Source organism: Uloborus diversus, chromosome 8 (assembly GCF_026930045.1).
Source record: "Uloborus diversus isolate 005 chromosome 8, Udiv.v.3.1, whole genome shotgun sequence".
Lineage (NCBI taxonomy): Eukaryota > Metazoa > Arthropoda > Arachnida > Araneae > Uloboridae > Uloborus > Uloborus diversus.
This window is the reverse complement of record NC_072738.1, coordinates 100177872-100197365: the sequence shown is the minus strand read 5'-3', so window position 1 is coordinate 100197365 and position 19494 is coordinate 100177872. Positions and strand designations below refer to the sequence as shown.

The following is a 19494-nucleotide window of genomic DNA, read 5'->3' as shown; positions in this document are numbered from 1 at the left end:
ATTCATCAACAACCTTAACAAACATACAACGGTCCTCTCTTTGTTATAGGAAAGTCTGTTGATGGAGCAGTTACTACTAGGATCTTGTAAAACATCTATGGCGAATAGTATAAAGCTAGAAAATATAAAATGTACTAATCCAAAACATTTGTTTACATTCAACCAGTAGAGTATAAAAGGAGAAAACCAATAAGAAAAAAAAAAGAAATACAAATAAAAACCCTCAAAAATAATAAGCAATCTTGAATTCTCAATAAGTAAATTAATAAAATAAAACAATTGAAATAAATAAGTTAAATGAATAAGTAAAATAAAATAATTAAATAAACTAAAATAAAATAAATAAATGCTTGAGTAAAATAAGACAAACAAAAAAATAAATGAGTTAAATAAAGTAAAATTAATAATTATGTAAGTAAAACAAAAAGTAAAAATAATTAATTAAATAAATAAGTAACAATAGAGATAGTTATATGTAATAATAAGTTGTTTTTTATTTAATATAATTATTGTAAGATTTGATGTTATAAAAATTACAATTTTTTTTTCAGTTGTGATTGTAAAATTACTGAAAAGTACTATTCACAATAAATTACTAAAAAACAATTTTGAAGTTTATGTTGTTTAATATTTTCCGAACTTTGAACTTGAGACAGATAAGCTCAGTATAAAAATAAAGCATCAATTGAATTTTCTGCCCATTCCAAATGTTTACTCACAAAGTTTAAAAAGCGAATTTAAGATAACTTCTCTGGGTTTAGGAAGTGCCGAACAAAACCTAACTGCGCTTTCTATTTCATGATAAATATGTTGTTTATCTCTCAACTTTCATTACGCTTCATTTTTTTCTCTTAATAAGTCAAAAGAATATTGTTGCTTAAAAACTGTTTTAAAAAACTATATTAGATTTTTTTTCTTTCAGTGGCACAACGAGGAGAGGAGGAGGGGGGATCAACCCACGGTTCCCTTGGATTTAACTCTATTATTAATCATACTATAATAGCTGTTGCACATCTCAGATCATTACCCCCCCCCCCCCCCCCCCCTCCACACACACACACACACATGCACACAGAAGGTCAATTCTAGTTACGATAGGGTTTTCTTTTACTCTTTAGTTCAGATAAGAAAAATTTAGTCATAATAATTTTAAAAACTTACATTAAGTATTAGCCTTTTGCTTCTGAATTGAAAAATACCTTTTGTTTTAAAAAACCCAACGTTTGAACTTTTTATTAAATAATTCCCTTTTATTCCTGAATTTTATATGGTATAGAAACACTTGAACAATTGCTGAAAATGAAAAGAATTACTCTAAAAATTTTCAGTTAATTCGGAAACATCGCAGCGAATATACTCGTATTTCAAAAGTTCACATAAAAAGAAGAAAGCATTTCCTGGAGTTGGATATCGTTGATTACTAAATTCATGCGAGAGAGCCAACGTTCGGAAAGAATGGACTATGACAATGGGGTTGTTTCCATAAAGGTCTACAATTGTCAAAAGGATTACTTTTAGTCACTGAAGTTGATAGAATTGATAGAATGAGCAAAATAAATAAATAAATAAATAAAAATAAAATAAATAATACCATGGACCCAGAAAATACTTTTATTTTCCCAACAGTTACTTTTTAATTAATTTTTCAAAATGTCTGATTTTTTAAACAAGGCGTGGTCTTTATGACGTCACAAATGATGAACTTAGGTGCGTATTCCACTGGCGTGATGAATGCTTACGCTTGCTGTCTACCGCGCTTCCACGTTATGATAATTCGAAGCGAATTTAATAAGAAGCGAATTTAATATTGCGCTCTACGCTTGCTATCAACCTTAGGGTCGATCGGGGCACGTTTACGCAGTGCCCTTTTTTCAAAACAAATTATAACTGGAGAGCCAACAGTCATAACAGATTGATGCTGCTCCCTAGCAAATATTCTCACAAGGTTTTGAGTATCAGTCGAGCTTTGGTCTGGCATGCGGAAAGGATAATCTGTTTTTTACCAAATTGAATAAATTTTGTTTTGAATGTTTTGAAGCTTATTGTGAATAAATAATACTTAGTAAAGAAAAAAAATGTAAACATTAGCAGAATTTAATCTTTTTTTGATAATTGTATTTGTATGAACTGAAATGCTATTAAATTTTCTGCACGTTAAAATAAATTCAAACTTGGCGACGGGGCAAGTTTACGCGTTGACGTCGGAGCACCTTTATACACACGCTCTTTATGTGTCTTACTTAAACGTGCTCCTGACACTTTTTTTGCACCCAATTGTCTCAAACCTTTTTATTAATTTTCGGCTATTTAGTTTTGAAAATTACCGTTCAATTTTTAATTAAGTTACACATTCGAATCTTATAGCCTACAATCATATAGTGCTGCCTTCATGTTTCTTCAGCTTTAACTTTATACACTTTTCAGTCTAATAAATGTGCTTTATTTTAACGATGATAAGACATTATATATCTTCAAAATACTTAACAGAACCACGTTAGGTGTCAAAACAAATATGCGTAAACGTGCCCCTTGTCCAGGGTAAGTTAACGCAACCGACTTGGATTCAAAAATAATTTTTTAACGGTTAAAAACACAAAATGAGCAACAACTGAATATACCAATTTTGACTCCATTAACTGCTTTGTAAAACCGCAATGTCTAAACTTTCCTAAGTTAAAACATAAAAACTAGAAAATTCATTGAAAAAAATCCGCGTAAACGTGCTCCGGTCTACCCTGTCGTTGCCAGTACACGAGAATAAAGGGGTGAATTAAATATTGCGCTCTGTGCTAATGGCAACAGTGAATGGCACTTCATCATTTGTGGTGTCATGTGCAGAAGCGTAAAAAATAAAATTGTGCGTGTGTGTGTGTGTGAGTCTGCGCACCGATTTCAATATATGTACGAGTATTTTTTTAAATAGTAAACTTTGCTAAATTATTTTTAAAAAAATTGTCAAATTCCATGTTTTTAAGCATGTTCTTTCCGAAAAAAAAAATACTTTTAAAATTTCGGACGACTCCATTAACGACTCCATTACGAGCACTCCATTACGAGCAAATTAACGACTCCATTACGAATACTTGCGCGTGCCGAAAGGAGCAGTTTTTCATTTATGGACTTAAAGCTATCAAAGTTTTAACTAACTCTCTCTCAAGGCACACTTTTGGCTATAATTTTGAATTAAGTATAATTATGAGCAATACATACCTGTACCACATAATGCAATAAGTAACAAATATAGTAAACTCAAATACTATTATTATTTTGCAGCGCCTCTAAGCAACTCTAAGACAGCTAACCCCAGAAATGAAAAAAATAAATACTGTTACTCTGAGGCGACGATCTATTTCATTTATTGAAAGTCCACGCCTGTAAGTGTGTTTTTATTACAGCAAGCGCATTTCGGCCGTGAAATCTTCTAAACGGTTTCCTTATTTCCCGCTGAGTAAACAATGCTTTTTCGAATACAATCTGCGCATGGACTAAAATAAGAAGGAAAATAACATATGAGGTTTGTGAGTAATTTTAAGGAAATGTAGTTTTTGTTGCCATCAAGTGAAACAAATATTGACATGTTCCACGGATTATATGCTTTCGGTAAATCATGCCATGCTGAAAATATAGTTTCTTTGATTTACGGTCTATAAATATTTTTTAATTACTTTGTATTGAATAAATAATGCATTAGATAGGTTGATGATGAGTTGTTAAGAAGGCCTTAAATCCAGAAAAGCAAAAATTGAAATGAATGCAAAAAAGTTTGTCTGATTTTGGGTTATCACTTGACGTTAATCGATGTTACACATGATTTTTCTTTCTTTCTGTCCGTCTTTCCATTCTTTCGTTCATTGTTTCTCCTCGTTTCCGGCTTTCTTGCACGGGTTTGAAAGTGTGTGTGTCTTCAGATCACAACAGATAAATTAATATTAGCCATTTTTTTTTTTTTGGCAGGCTTGTACAGAGAGGTATCCTCACTAAAAATGTAGTACGCAAGAATCAGCTAGGCAATGCAAAAAAATTCAAATTTCCACCTTAATTCGTAGTTACCAATATTCAAGCTTGCCGGAAAAATAGACGAAATTAAATACACTATTGAAAGCACTGCAAATATTCGCAACTCCATAGCTCGAATACGCTGCCTTGCGGTGATTAACAATATTACCTCAAAAGGTAAAACATTCCGTTTCACTTGCTTTTTCTGAGGTAAATTACAGGCTTCAGACAGTTTATGTTAAAATGTAATTTCAGAAAAATAGAAAAGAAAGCTTCCTACAAACACGATGAAAAATTAGTCATTCACTAAGCTTTAAAGCATGTTATAATTTAAGGCATTTGTTTGTTTTTCCTTATTTAACCGCCATTAGACAGTGGCTGCAGCGCCCACTATAGTTTAAGTAGAAAGTTGTCCAACAAGGTATGAGTGGTGAAAATTGCTTCTATTCTTCCACATTTGAACGAAGCAATTGCCTGTTTAGTGATATTTTGGTATTTGAAACTTTAACCCTAACTCCAGTGGATTAACCCTAAACTCCAGTAGGTAGTGTTCATTGTTGACCCCTTTTTCGTTTCTTCATTCCCTTGAAATGACACAGTCTTACCAGTAAGACAGTTAAGTTACCGGATCGAGTTCAGTCTCGTCACAATAAAACATTTCCCTTCCTGTTAAACATTACCAAAACATATTATCAAATTATCATGCCGTGGCGCGAGTTTCATTGTTGAAACGCGCGCGTTATCATCGACTGTTATATATATATATATATATATATATATATATATATGAGGATGGAGTTGCGAATTAACGGATGGACGAACAACCGATGAGTTTAAACATGGGTGGAGAGAAAACAGAAATCCGAAAGCAGCAGATTCTCCATCATTGAATAATTAGTGCACGAACTCTCGCTTCTTTTCGCCGGAAGGTGTGTGTTATGTCGTCTGCCAGAAAGCGTCACAACTAGGTCAACAACAAGGATTCTTACTCGGTGCAACTTTTACGGTTTCTTGAAATTCTAATGTTCTTTTTTCTGTGCCTCCGATGACATGCCACCTTTTGAAAGCATCAATTTACTCTGATTTATTTTCCTTTTTTTAAATGGCTCCGCAGAAAGCAGAAGTCACAAGTCACGTTCTGATATTGTGCCATTTCTAGGTTTTTACAGATGTATACAGAAAATGATGTGTTTGAAATGCGGTGTAAAAAAAAGGTTAGGCTTTTGAACTCATGACTTTAAGTCTTGTCAGTACACTATAATTTGTTGAACCAACTTAAGTTCAGCCTTAGAATTAATTTGTAAACTTTATCAGCAGTTAAGTAAAGATAATATTTATTATTCCTTTTTGCTTTTGGCAACTAGTAAAAAGCTTGTCACACACCCACCCAAGACAGAGCAAGAATAAGATAATTAAAAAAGAATGGTGGGGTTTCAAACCTATATATTTATGAGTAAAACTGGTGCAAAAATGATTTTTTTTACATGCTTAAATCATTCTAAGGACATTCTATGAGCACCCCTGTGGCCTGAGTGATATCCTACCTGTACTCAAACTCCCGACACACATTTTATAGCATGTACGCAGTCACAGAAGCAATTGTTTTCAGTTTGCCAAGAAGGTTAGTGAGGAATAAATATAGCATCCTATACATACCCCACAGGAAAAATTCCCATGGTGTTAGGTCTGGTGATCTAGGGTGGTCAATGATATATCGCTAAATCACCTCTTCAGTGAGAGCTATATTTGAACTAATTGAATAATTAGACAACTAGCGGTATCCAATTATAACTTAAGAGCTCGCTCTTTCATTGAAGGTCTACCAGAGAGCTACAGGTCGAATATTCCTAAATTAGTAGCCTTATGTAGCCCAACCATTCTTTCAAATGACCCTGTATATTAAAAGCTAATAATATACTATACATAATTGCTAAATATAAATTTTCAGTGCCAAAAAATTTTTAGAAAATGCTTCTTGAATCTGTACTTCTCTCAGCGAGTGATGAGAGTACAGTTTTAACGTGCAACGGAAGTAGAAAGTAATGAAGTGGAAGGTGGAGTGTCAAAAACGGACGTCATATTGTTGAGTGAAATATTGCTAAAAGAAAACTGAATGTTACCATTATCGATTAAAAGGTTATTTATTTATTCTGTCAATATCAATATGTAAACAACATACCGAAACGGACTTCCTTCAAACCACTCTACCGGTACTGATAAGAACATACTGCACTTGTCAGCAAAATCGGTCGAGTGCTTTTGAGCAAACACAGATAGAAAGATGCATTTTATTTACATAAACTTCGTTATGCATCAACTCCATCTCCCAAACAAAATTAGTTACAAACTTAAGGTTTCAAAATTCATTTATATTATTGACAAATATTGGGCTTGTCACTTTTCCATTGTATTATTGAAATAAGGATTTTTTAAAATTAATTACTATTATTTTTTTCTGTCTATAAGCATTTTGCGTGCTGGTTAAATCTGTTTGCCTGCTGTTACCAAAGACATTTAAATGGATACAATAGGGAAGTTTTCGATTTTTCAATTTTATTTTTATATGATAGAGTAACATGTATGAACATCATAGGTGAAAAAAATTTTGCGATACGATAAGTAGTTTTTTTTTTAAATTAATTTTTAAAGTTCAAGCTCTTGTGACGTCAAATGGCATAGGAAGTGACGTCATGCCCTCTTCCGATAGGGTAGAAGCCGAAGGTCACGCATTCGACTTCGAAGACGAAACGTAAAAGACTTATCTCCTCGTATTTCTGGAACATTAAACCTCTCATCCTCTCGGAAATATTCGAATATCATCATTGACGTTACATGAGAAAGATTATTTAGATTGTGCTTTAACGAATCCGGCCTCCATAGTGTGTTCAAAAGGATTATTGAATTTCTAAAAAATAAAAATATCAGCGCGCTCAAAATGTCCCTAGCGAAACCATGTTTAAGGAAATAACTTTTAAAATATTACGATTTATTGCTCTAGTAGCGGCAACCTCACTGCCTTGCCCACGTGATAGAAAATTAAAAGACCATTTGATTCGTCTATACATTTACAGGTAAATTCTCATACGCGATAACAGTTTTGTTTTTCAGGATATCTACATATTTCGGTAGATTGAAAATCTGCCACAAATGACTGCCAGATGGTTAAGTCTCTTTTACGTCGACAGCAGTATTTTTGTGAGGAAAAGGCAAAAGAAAATAAAAACATGTTTGCATATTAAGTGTGGCTCAATATTGTTGGCGCTCGGTGGAAGAGCCACAGACATCGTATTCGTCGGAAGTGGGGAGAACAGTAAACGTGAGGCACCAGTTTTCAATTGAAATTTATTTCTTACTAGTGGCACCCGCATGGCTTTGCCCGTAGTAGAAAATTAAAAGGTCTTTTGGTTCGTCTGTATATTTACAAATAATGTATGATGATTTTCTCACCAAGTGACTTGCCCACGTTACGGTTCCACGTTATGATAACTGGGTAATTTACTCGTCCATCTTATGATAATTTTGCTCGGGAAAATGTTCTTAAAATTGGAATAAAAAAAGAACGAAATCGAATTTTCGAAAAATCGCTTCGAGGTGCACCCCCCCCCCTGCTACAAACTAGAGTGCCTTGAATGATCAGAGTGACGACAAGCACACCCCCCACTGAGAAGCAGGGAGCACCTCTGTCCGCCGGAGGGCATCTTGACGAAAGTCTCGTAGACTTAACATAGGAAGATTGGATAGGTCTCAGAAAAACGCTTTTATTGTGAATAATCAGTTTTGTACTGATATTTCACCTTATGTCTCGAGTACATTAATGTATAGGCTATCACCTATTATCATTTTTGCAACTCTAAGCGACAAATTGATTTAATTATAGAGCATTGATCTTGGGATTTTGGATTCGGATAGTGTTGGCGGGCTTTTTGGCTTCACTAACGTTACGGCAACCATTCTCCGTTTCCATTAGCGTTTGATTTTCGGGTTTTAGAAGTTAGTTTTGCTTATAAATGGGTTTCAGCGTGTAATATTTTTACTCAAATGAAATAATTATCTTGGAATAAAAATAAAATGCATCTTGTTTGTAAAAAAAAAAGAGACATATATTAGTTATTATATGAAGCTGCTTATTATTCATTATGAAGAAAATTGATACTGGAGCACAATTTTATTGTTTAGACGCAGAAACCATAAAAAAGGGGAAAAAATGTGAAACTCACTACCAATATTTCACAATGTGAATGTTCAAAATTAAATACGTTTAAAATTAATTTAAATCATTCACATTCATAATGTGGAAAAATGCTATAAGTACGTAAATTCAACTCAGTATTTTTTATACTGTTTCGAAAAAAACTCAAGAAATTAGTATCTTTTCACGATATTAAAATATCATTAAACCACCATTTCGTAAAACATTCAATTTCATACAAATTTGCAGTTACCTTGTTGTAGCATTCAGCTAACGATATACTTTTTAATTTTTATTTTTTCAGTTTCTTCGGTGATAAGTTTTTTTCTTTTTTAATATACGTTGCCATAACCATTCGAAGTGAATTGTTTATTTTGTTAAGAATTTGTCCGCATTTATGCAGTAAGAAACTATCATTGAATTATTTTATCAAGAATTCTCAATTCAAGCATTTTAGTACAGTGCATTTCAGTTATCTATAGCTAATAGTTTGTTTTGGTCTTTTCAATTCTTGTTTTCGTAAAGTCAGATATAGCAGAAATTAATTAAACTTATTCATATGCATATGTCTGTACCTGGGAGGCAAATGGAATTTAGTCACAAAAACAAAGCCAAGAGACGAGCTAGGAATTTTTCTTTTCTGATAATTTTTATTACTTGATTGGATTGCCATTTATGAGCTTATAGAATGAAAATTTGTTCATTGAAATCTTCGCATATAATTCTTCTTATGCTTCTGAATAGAGTTTAAAATATTGAGAAAGATGACGCAAAAGTCTCGATTTTTAATCGGGTGACTTGCCCTCAACTGCCCAGCTACATAAAAATTATGTTTCTTAATTTGCTTCAAGAGGAACTCTTTTTTTTATTGCACGTTACAATAAGCAATGGAAGTTCATTATTTATTTTGCGAATTTTCTCTCGTTGAAAAACAATTATCATAGAATTTTTGTTTTTTTCAAGAAAACTCATTCTAAAGTAATGCTCTTCTCTCATTCGTTTCTCTTGTGAAAGTTAAAATTTGTCATTTACTTTGTTTTCATTCACGCACACATATTATGTAAAGAAAATGGTGAAGTCGCTTATCATTTTCAATTCATTTTTCTTAGAAATCTTATGTATTTGTTTTTGGCGGATAAGTGAAAAGAAAGAATGGAGAGAAACTCAGTAGCCTATGCGAAATGCTTCAGAAACTGAAGTCACGTCTTCTGCCAAAACCGCGATAACGATTTACACTTGGTGGCAAATCGACTTATTTCTGCCAAACGGTCAAAATTTTCTCTCGTCGTATCTGGACGAAAGTTGCAGCCGAGCTTGTCCGGGGGGAAAAACACCGCTGTTGTCGCCACTCTGTTCTCAAGGCACTCTACTACAAACTGATTCTGTGACAATTTTAAAGTATTATGATTCATTTTTTTTCTATGATACTTAAGATGATGACATTTTAGTTCACAGAGAAATCATTTATAGAGCATAGGAAAATCGAGAGAAAAAAATTAGTAGCTCTGGTAGGTGCTGCAATACAGCATGATTAAGAGAGAAAAACGAGCTGATGTGTGCATCACTTGACTTCCTTTTACTCCAATTTAATGTCATTTTCCCATTATTGGCAATTTTAATGTGATTCAATAGTTTACTCTCTAAATATCACCAATAGTGGCAAAATTAAAACCAGATTTAAAAAAAAAAAACGCCGAATTTCTCGCCAAGTTGGCAACAAAATTTGGCTACCAAAAGACTGGCGATATATCGCCAAGTGTCCGCCAAATTGTAACACCACTTGAGTTTACATCGAAATTAACAATCATTTCCCCCCAAAAAGGAGCAAAAGACCCCTTTAGAAACACCCGAATGCAATCAAAAAGGGAAGTGCACAACTAGACCCCACTAGGAGTCTACGTACCATATTTCAAGTTTCTAGGCCATACCGTTCTTGAATTATGCGACGTACATACGCACATACGTATATACAGACGTCATGAGAAAACTCGTCGTAATTAACTCGGGAATCGTCAAAATGGATTTTTCGCATGTCTATACGTTCTTAGGCACTTATCCATAAGGGGTCGAGTCGAAAAAAAAATTCAACATTCATTCGTGGGTGGGCAAAATGGAAATTAAGGTCGATTTTTGAATGAACATTTTTTTGAGAATACAATACTTCCTTTTTTGTAAAAGGAAGTAAAACTAATGGAAGCGTACCTATAGTCACTCAACTTTAAATGCGTTTTACTCAAAACTTGAAAATGTCCACTTATATCCCTTCGCTCCTCACTGCCTCATTTGTACAGTACTTTTTAAAATTTCTTTGTGCAAATAATGATCAATGTAGTACATAACTAAGTGTTCTGGAAGTTCTGCAGATTTTACGGAAGTATTCACAGGAAGAAATGCTTCACTCATTATTCCTTTTTTTTTTTTTTTTTTTTTTTTTTCGAGTATTTCTACATAGTAGATGTATTTTCATTTTCAAAAACTAAAATAAAATAAAATAAAATAAATTGATTTGGAAATACACCTTTCCTGCTTCTTGTTCTTATACAAAAATGCTCCATGTTCGCGATTTTTGGGTGTGGCAAGTGTCCTATTTGTTCCTCCCTGTTAACAACAATGATTTCAAGTCCTACTTAGACAGTTATGTAAGTTAACCTGATATGGAACCATTGAAAGTTTCAAATTTGGAATTATCTGAAGCAAACAAAAGAAAAAAAAAACAAAGTTCGTTTCTCCGCTTGTATTATTTCTAACATGCTAAAACTAAACACAAATGGGTCTAAAATCATAGAAATTAAAACATTTAAAAAAAATTTTTGCAACTTTTCATGATGTCCTATTAGACAAATACAAACATGACAGGAAAATATATATAGACAATTTCCCAGACAATAAAATAAAATAGAGATTCCTTTGTTTATAACTACAACATTAGAATTTTCCCCCATCATATCCAAGTTTATTAACTTTGAGTTTCAGATCTTCGATGCGAAAGAAAACAACAGCAAAAGTTTTAACCGTAAAGCCACAGTTTAACTGTTTAACTGACAATACGATGTTTTTTATGCATATATCACTTCGGGACATTTTCCCGTGATCAAACTGACTGATTCGCATTTTTTCTTCTTCTTGCTTGCCCCCCCCCCCCCTCCCCATCCTTTTCTTGAGATAATTTTAAATCCTTAAAGCCTGGATATTTAAAAAACGTCCAAAAAAAAAGAAAAACAAGAATTTCTAACAATGAAAACTGTGACTAAATTGAAAAATAAAGCAATATGTTCTACAAAGCAGCCCCCCTTTTTTTTGTATATAAAAAAAATTCTTTATTTTGTTTAAAAAATAAAGCGTTATACGATTTCTGTTCTTCACAATTTTACACAGAAAGGATAATGTTCTTTTTACCAAAGTTCAAAGCAGTCATTTTAATTTTTATTCAAGAAATTTTTTCTCTAAAACTTTAATTTCTTAAAAAGATGTCATTTCAAGATGATATTTGAGGCCCCTAGTTTCAAAACCGGATACTTGCAAAAAATTCCATTTTCTTTTTCTTTTTTTTTTTTTTTTTGTTAATCTTGTAGAGAATCATAAGGCCTATTTGCCTGCTCAATATTAGGTTCAAAAACCGCTTCTTTCCCCCTTGAAATGGGGCGGGAAGGTCTGCCTCAGTTTCAAAACCGGACTTTTACGTCTCCTGTAAAATTGGTTTTCTACAAGTATCCGGTTTTGAAACTAGGGGCCTCATTTGTGTTACAATAGTATTTTTCTGATGTTATTTATTGCATGATTTGGAGCTGTGTTCCATTTTGACTCAAAAAACTAAAATTTAATTGTTGTGCTGCTTTTAAAACTACGATAAAAATAAGTATCCCCCCTCCATATTTCTTTAGTGTAGTTGTAGTTCTTAAATTTGCATGCTTGATAGCAGACGATGAAAAATTGTTCATCATAAAGCAAAAATTTTAAACTTATGAAGGCGAACTAGTTGTCGCTAAAAACTTTGCTAGATTAATTATCAAGAAGGTTGATGAAAAAATATTCATCAGTTTATTCACAAATAAATAGATTGCTTTGTTTGCATTTGAATGTCAGAAAGAGCCAGAGGTAGCTACAGCTAACCTAGCATGAAAAAAATTAGAAAGAAACATTGACCCAAATATAACCAGTATACTGGTTTTGAACAGGAAGCAATACAATTAATTGGGGATAAAATATTCAGGTAGAGATCCATATTAATTAATTTTTGTGGAAAATTAAACAACAAAATTTTCTTATACTTCAATGGAAAGTTATTTAATGAGTTTATTAGAAGGGTTACTTCAGTATTCATTGATGAGGTGGCAAGAAGCAATTGAATGTATTTAATAAATTAAAAAACAAATTTTTTTAATCATTTGAATTTTGACGCTTTGAGTTTAAATTACGTTTTTAACGATCACGACCAATTTTTGTGGTTTCAGTTCATCTATGCAGGTGCTTTTTCCTGAAAAATAATTATAATTTTACACGAAAAACCCTTTTTTTAATGTTAAGTGTTTGAGTAAATCCCTGAAAAAAATATGAATGAAATCAAACCGCATACGATTTGTAACTATGGCAATGAAAACTTTGCTCTCTAAACGAACATTGAAAACAACCGTCATCATAGCAATCTGAAAAATCTGAGCAACATCAAATTTGGTCAAGGGAGTTTAATAAGCAATTCGTGATTGCTCAAAAAAACTTTCGAGCAAACAGCGTGTAATGTTCAAGCCTTAGGTCTCATTGAAATGTTTTTTCTAAACCATGCTGTATAACAGCACCTGCTAGGCAGGGCCGCCCTATAAAACTTATATTACTCCGATTCCGAACCTATTTCCCATTCCATGAGTCAGCCTAGTTTCTGACCGGACTGACATGGCCTCTCATTTGCCCTGCTGCCGGGCTAATATTACCAGGGCTGCGGAGCTGAAAAGAAGAATGACCAACTCTGATTTCTATTCGTGGAATTTTAAACTTCCTACTCCGACTCTTTTATAGGCAAGCCCATTTTATTTAAAATAAGGATATTATGGAGTATCGCAAAGGCACCAAGGATGTTTAAAAAAAAAAGGAGATACAACCATAGAATGAAAATATAATATATGTTCCAAAAGAGTTTCGCCAAAACATTTTTTCCTATTTCAACCTTTTAAAATCCAACACAAAATTTGCCATTTTCAGAAAATCATCAAAACACTAATTTTTTTCCTTTTGTTTTTCTCTCCCCCCCCCCCCCCCCAGGAACAAGTAAGGAACAACATTTTAAGAATACATTGATGCTGAAAATCTAATTGGTTTCATATTTTTCTTTTTTTTTCCCCAGGTGAAAAATTGTATTTTAACTAATTCGATTTTTCACCAATGAAAAAAAAAAGAATACAAAATTAAATAGACATAGAAATTCTTTTTACGAAAGTTTAAACCACATTTTTTAAAAAGATTAAGGTACAAACTGTCTTAAAAGTTAATATTATAATACTTATAAATTTTATAAATATAAAATTTTATAAAAATTTTACTATCAATACTTTTAGCATGAACACTAAAACTAAGCGAACACCAATAAGTTGCACCAGCAGTAACTGTTGCAAGAATGAAATGTTATCTGTAGAATATTAAAAAGTAAAAATTCATAACCTCATTGAGAAAAACTTTGTTATCCAGTTATGAGAAGTACATTAGTTATGTAAACTATAGACAGTAGACGATAAAATGAAACCTCAATAAATTGCAACCAAATGCACGGAATTTAAACTGAAGATCAATAGTTTACTTTTGAACCCTCCCTCCCCCTCCCCTCCCCATGAAATACAAAGAAAATAAGCTGCACCAATTTTTAGAAGTAACAATGGAAAGAAATACGGATCGAACTCCCCGATAATATAACACTGCGACTATATTTGGACCTAAATCAGCACCATAATGATTTTATTCTGTCATTCTAATCCCCATCCCTCCCCTCACTTTCAAATAATAGATAAAGCACGATAATTTTCTGTGTTTAGTACGTACACGGGCATGAGAAAATGGGCTGAAACTAGGCCTACAATTATCAATGTTTCTCCTCAAAAAGTGATATTAAACTTACTTTTCAAGAGTAAGTAAGTAACAAGAAAACTTCTTCCCGCGGTTTTGCTGAAATTGGTATAATACAAGAGATATATCTGAAACGCAACCAGGCGTATCAAATGTAAACGAAAATAAGAGTTCAGAATGCATGGTCTTGAAATCACAAAACGCATGATTGATTTAAACAATTGATTACAAAAAGAATCTGCTACAAAATTCTTAATTCAGTCGAGATTTTTTTTTTTTTTTTGAAGTCAGTGAGAGAATATGTACATGTCTGTCCATATGCATATAATAATAATAATAATAATAATAATAATAATAATAATAATAATACTAATACTAAATTTTTAAAACATTTTTAAATGCAAATTTACGTCAATTTCAATAAATAACACATTGTTTCATATTGAAAAAAATATTACTTACATACAATTTTATTCATATTTAAAATTTTTTTCTCCCCTGTCAGTTTATTTTTGTTATTTAGCTTCTATAAAACTTTATTTTCTTTAGTTTGCCGCTCTTTACTTTACTAATTAGGTACTATTGCGTTCTTTTAGTTGCGTTTGTCTCTGCATTTTATTTTGTGCACCATTGCAAAAATTACCTTTATTTATTTATTTTTCATTCCTTGTGAATTAGGGTCAGGTGGGGTGGAATGGGTACAAAAACAGGTATTTTTGAAATGATTATCAAACTATTCGAATCTGATATCCGACAATTAAAAAACCGTAACTGAGTTTTTACATTTCAACAATAAACTTCTCATATCCATAGTTATAATTACTGAACTAATTTTATTGTTTAGTAAAAAAGCTATTCATTCAAAGTCTGTTTTTATACTCATTCCTTCCTCAATGGGAAGGGTGAAATGGGTAGTATTATTTTAAATTAAATTTCAGAGTGAAAACATGAATTGATTTATTATTTTTTTGCAAAAAGATATCAATATAAGGGTAAAAATCTGTTGAGCAATATAGTCTGTAATTTCATTGCAATTAAAGGTATAATGTCCACGATTATTGAGGACTAGCAAAAATACCCGGCGTTGCCTGGGTCAGTAATAATTATTAGAAAAAATCGTTACTTGCTTTTGTTTTCTGTTTTAAGTGAAAGAATTTAAAACACATCTTTTTGACGTGATTAAAAATCGAGTTTCTTCCTTACCCATAAAACTAAAATAGCAATAAGTATAAAGAACAAAGTAGTATTGATTTAGAAACGAAAGCACTATATTTAAGCATATACACAAATTTAAAAAACATGAAATTAATCTTCTCATGTTTAAAAAGATTAATCTGTTGATACTTTTTTTCTTAACATGGAGTCTAAAACCTTCTCTGTATGGCTAATGAAGTACGAAGTGATTAAAAAAAAGTAGCTGCGCTCGTAATCCCCTTATACTTGCTTTAGTTATTTCGGGAAATTTCAATCATTGTGGCTCTTGGTGCGATTTTACCGAATTTGCGAAAGTCGTTTCGGGATACCTTCGATGATGCTCCCCCATTCTTTCCTTACTTTGTAAAACGATATATTAATTTTCGTTACAGAGATATCGTCGCCAGATGCTGAGATATTTTTGGTCACCATAAAATGGCGTTAAACAGTTTCATCCGAAATGTTACCGAAATAAGTAATAAAATTTGGGGATTGTTTGAAATTGTGCAAAAAGGAAAATTAATGGAAGTTTTTGTGCTGTTTATGGATTTGCCTAATTTAGTTGCTGGATTATTTAATACAGTAAAAAAAGTCTTTTGAAAATTTTTTGATTGGCGATATTTTGTTTACATGGTGAAAGCTGAGAAACATTATGACGTAGTCTTCGGCTTCAAAAACAGCAACGTTGAAAAAACTGCCAAATGCATCAGCTACGGAAATCTTTCTGCAAATATTTTGGCGATCTGCTGGTTGTTTGGATAATGAGTAAGTGTTCAATCAGCATAAATAATAATAAAAACCATTAATTTCATTAAAGTTCCGTTTAAATGGAAAATCATCAGCCAAATCATGTATTATTTGCCAATCTCGTGCAAAAATCTTACTTCAAGATTTGACTTGAGAAAAGCCTTGAACAATCACGAAAAGCAAAGAAAGTCAGCAATACAACAATTGTCGCTATCGACAGGGAGTTGAGATGATACACTAAATACTGTATTGAGTTGAGGAAAGCCTTCGAACATGGATCTAAAAAGCTCATAACTCGTTTTTTATTCTACTTAGAAATTTCGAACAGGTGCCATCTTCAACAGAAAAATCAGAGCTTTCGATGGACATATAATGTAAATATGTGCAAGTATTTTTTCATCCCAATATTAGAGAATTTATACAAAAATTGTGTTTTATTGCCCCCCTAAGGGGGTTTTGCCCCCCATAACGGGACGAAAACTACCCTATGTGTTATTCTGATGGATAAGCTATATTATTGTAAAGTTTCATCAAAATCCGTTCAGTAGTTTTTGCGTGAAAGAGTAACAAACATCCATACATCCATCCATACATCCATACATCCATCCATACAGACAAACTTTCGCATATATAATATTAGTAAGATTGGCTGACTTAGTTCTTCTTCAATCTCTATTTTCGCATTACTGAGGAAGGTGAAAAAATTTCCCATCAAAGATTTCTTAAGAATTTTTACAACATAAGCACAAGTATCTAAAGATTCTGGAACTTGAGCAATTAAATATACTTTTTAAATTTCTTAGTAATGTACACTGGTGTAAGAAATTAAGAGAATTTTTAAATTTAGTCTATTATCTCCAGAACTACTGGACCGATTTTAATGAAATTTGGTATGTACATACAGTGAAACGATACAAAACAAATAACTATCCAAAATTTAAAACACACAAGCATGATCATAAATAACGCTCGTTAGAGTAGGATGGTATGAAACAGCAATTGCAAAATGGAACAAAAAATGGGTTAGTAGGGGGTATGGTCCCTCTAACAGACACATAGGCCTTGCAGTGTGACTCCATACCTGAAATGAAGTCGTTTATGGGATCCTGGGACAATTGTTTCATTTCGTTCGACAACGCTGTTCTCAGGCTATGGAGGGTCCCCGGATGTGCGTTGCGAGTTGCGATTGCCCTCCCTAGAGCGTCTCAGACATGCTCTATTGGATTAAAGTCTGGAGATCTGCTTGGCCAATCCATCCAGTGATTATCCTCCCTTCCAGAAATTCGTCGACCAGAAGAGCTTTATATGGACTTGCGTTAACATCTATTAAAGTTAGCTCAGGGCTAGCAGTGCACCTCAAGAGGTGAGCAGAGGGTTCCAAGACCACATCCCTATGCCTCGCATCTGTCACAGAGCCTCTCTCAAAGACATGGAGGGGTGTGCGGCAATCCAACATGATGTCTGCCCAGACCGGCAAACCACCACCGCCATAATGGTCGATTTTGCGGATATTGGAGGGTAGGTAGCGGGTTCTTATTTCTATCCAAATGAACGTAGGACAATAATAGTCGGTTTAGATGAACCGGGACCCGCTACCTACCCTCCAATATCCGCAAAATCGACCATTATGGCGGTGGTGGTTTGGCGGTCTGAGAAGACATCATGTTGGATGGCCGCACACCCCTCCATGTCTTTGAGAGAGGCTCTGTGACAGTTGCGAGGTATAGGGATGTGGTCTTGGAACCCTCTACTCACCTCTTGAGGAGCGCTGCTAGACCTGAGCTAATTTTAATAGATGTTAACGCAAGTCCATGTAAAGCTCTTCTGGTCGACGAATTTCTGGAAAGGGAGGATATTCCCTGGGTGGATTGGCCAAGGCAATCTCTAGACCCTATAGAGCATGTCTGGGACGCTCTCGGTAGAGCAATCGCAACTCGCAACACCCCTCCGGGGACCCTTCATAGCCTGAGAACAGTGTTAATGAACGAGTGGAAAAAAAATTGCCCTAGGATCCCATCCCCCCCCCCCCCCCCCCAACTTCAACCGGTTTAACGATCAGCAATAGTATAAACAGAGGGAGTAATTCGCTTGGGCTTTTTTCAAAGCGGAAAAATGCTCCTTCACATTTTTTTAGAAGGGTGAAAAGAGTTTTAGAGGACTGATAATCTGTGCTAAAAACAAATGGGACTGGCAGAGAAATAATAGCTGTGTATTTATTTATTTTTAACCTTTAAAACGTTTGACATTTTTTGTTTTAGAAATAACGCAACATTAAAATGTGATATTTAAAAAATTCCAACTATGTTTTTTCCCCCTCCATTTTCCACATTCTAGATTTTTACTTGAAACGGCACACAGTGAAAATAGTCATGACTGAAGTTTCGAGGCTTATTTCTGATTTTCGTTCCGTGAAATACGCTTGTAGAATGTAGAGTCGTTAAAAATATCTCTGAATATTTTTATGACAAAAGCAACAAGTGAGATTTAAAAAAAAAATGTTTTTAGCAAAATTAAAATATAGTAGACCCTCGTTTTACGTGGGGGTTACGTTCAATGGAAATGGTGCGTAAACCGAGATCGCGTAAATTGAAACCTAATAGTAGTGTTCAAATAGGGGTTTGATTCCGTAGATAAAAAAAAATACGTCGTTCTAGTGATGACTAATTGTATAATAAGTGTAATGTGTACTTATATTGATTTCTATGCACAACATGCATAAATAAAACATAAATTAATTTCGTGTTCTGTTTATCAAGAGGAGCTGGCTGTGATTTTTCTCTGTAGCTCTTTACACAGAGCATTGACGCATCCATGATCATTTGCGTCATTTCCATGATAGAATCTTCCTTCACCAACAAATCAGAAAGATCATTTCTGTTGTCTAGGAATGGCTAAAAATTTTCAATGTGAACGTTTTTGGTTGTGCGTCACCGATGTCGGTATCCTCGTTTGTTTTGGCCGCCTTTGTCACTATAAAAGCTCTTTTTCCAGTGAACTGAGCTGTGTGAGTTTAATAACTTTACTTCTGGAATGAGCTTTGGAATCAATAGCTTAAAATGTTTCCAGTGGCCCAAGCTCGATTATTATCATGCCAAAACTCAGTTTATTACGTGTAATCTGCAATCTTTAGGAGTTTGGATTTTGAAAGAGGGGAAAATTTTATCTGTTTGCATTGCAGCATCCGCGTAAAATAAAATAAAGGTGTCAAATCTTAAACCGCGTGTAAACGAAATCGCGTAAAATGAACCCGCGTAACACGAGGGTCTACTGTAACGATAAATAAAATCATAACTTCAAAAAAAAGAAATAAGAAAAGAAAA

The 19494-nt window shown here is 33.5% G+C and overlaps 1 protein-coding gene across 2 annotated transcripts in view; it reads right to left on the bottom strand.

The window, feature by feature from the left end:
* Positions 1–19494, bottom strand: part of LOC129228311 (mucin-2-like) — a 95332-nt gene that overhangs the window by 59540 nt on the left and 16298 nt on the right. Inside the window, exon 1 of one of the 2 annotated variants that reach the window (XM_054862986.1) lies at positions 3211–3303. The exons of the other annotated variant lie outside the window; for it this stretch is intronic. The gene's annotated coding sequence lies outside the window, so the exon portion shown is untranslated. Of the gene's footprint in view, positions 1–3210; positions 3304–19494 lie in introns of those variants that run through there. 2 annotated transcript variants of the gene reach the window in all.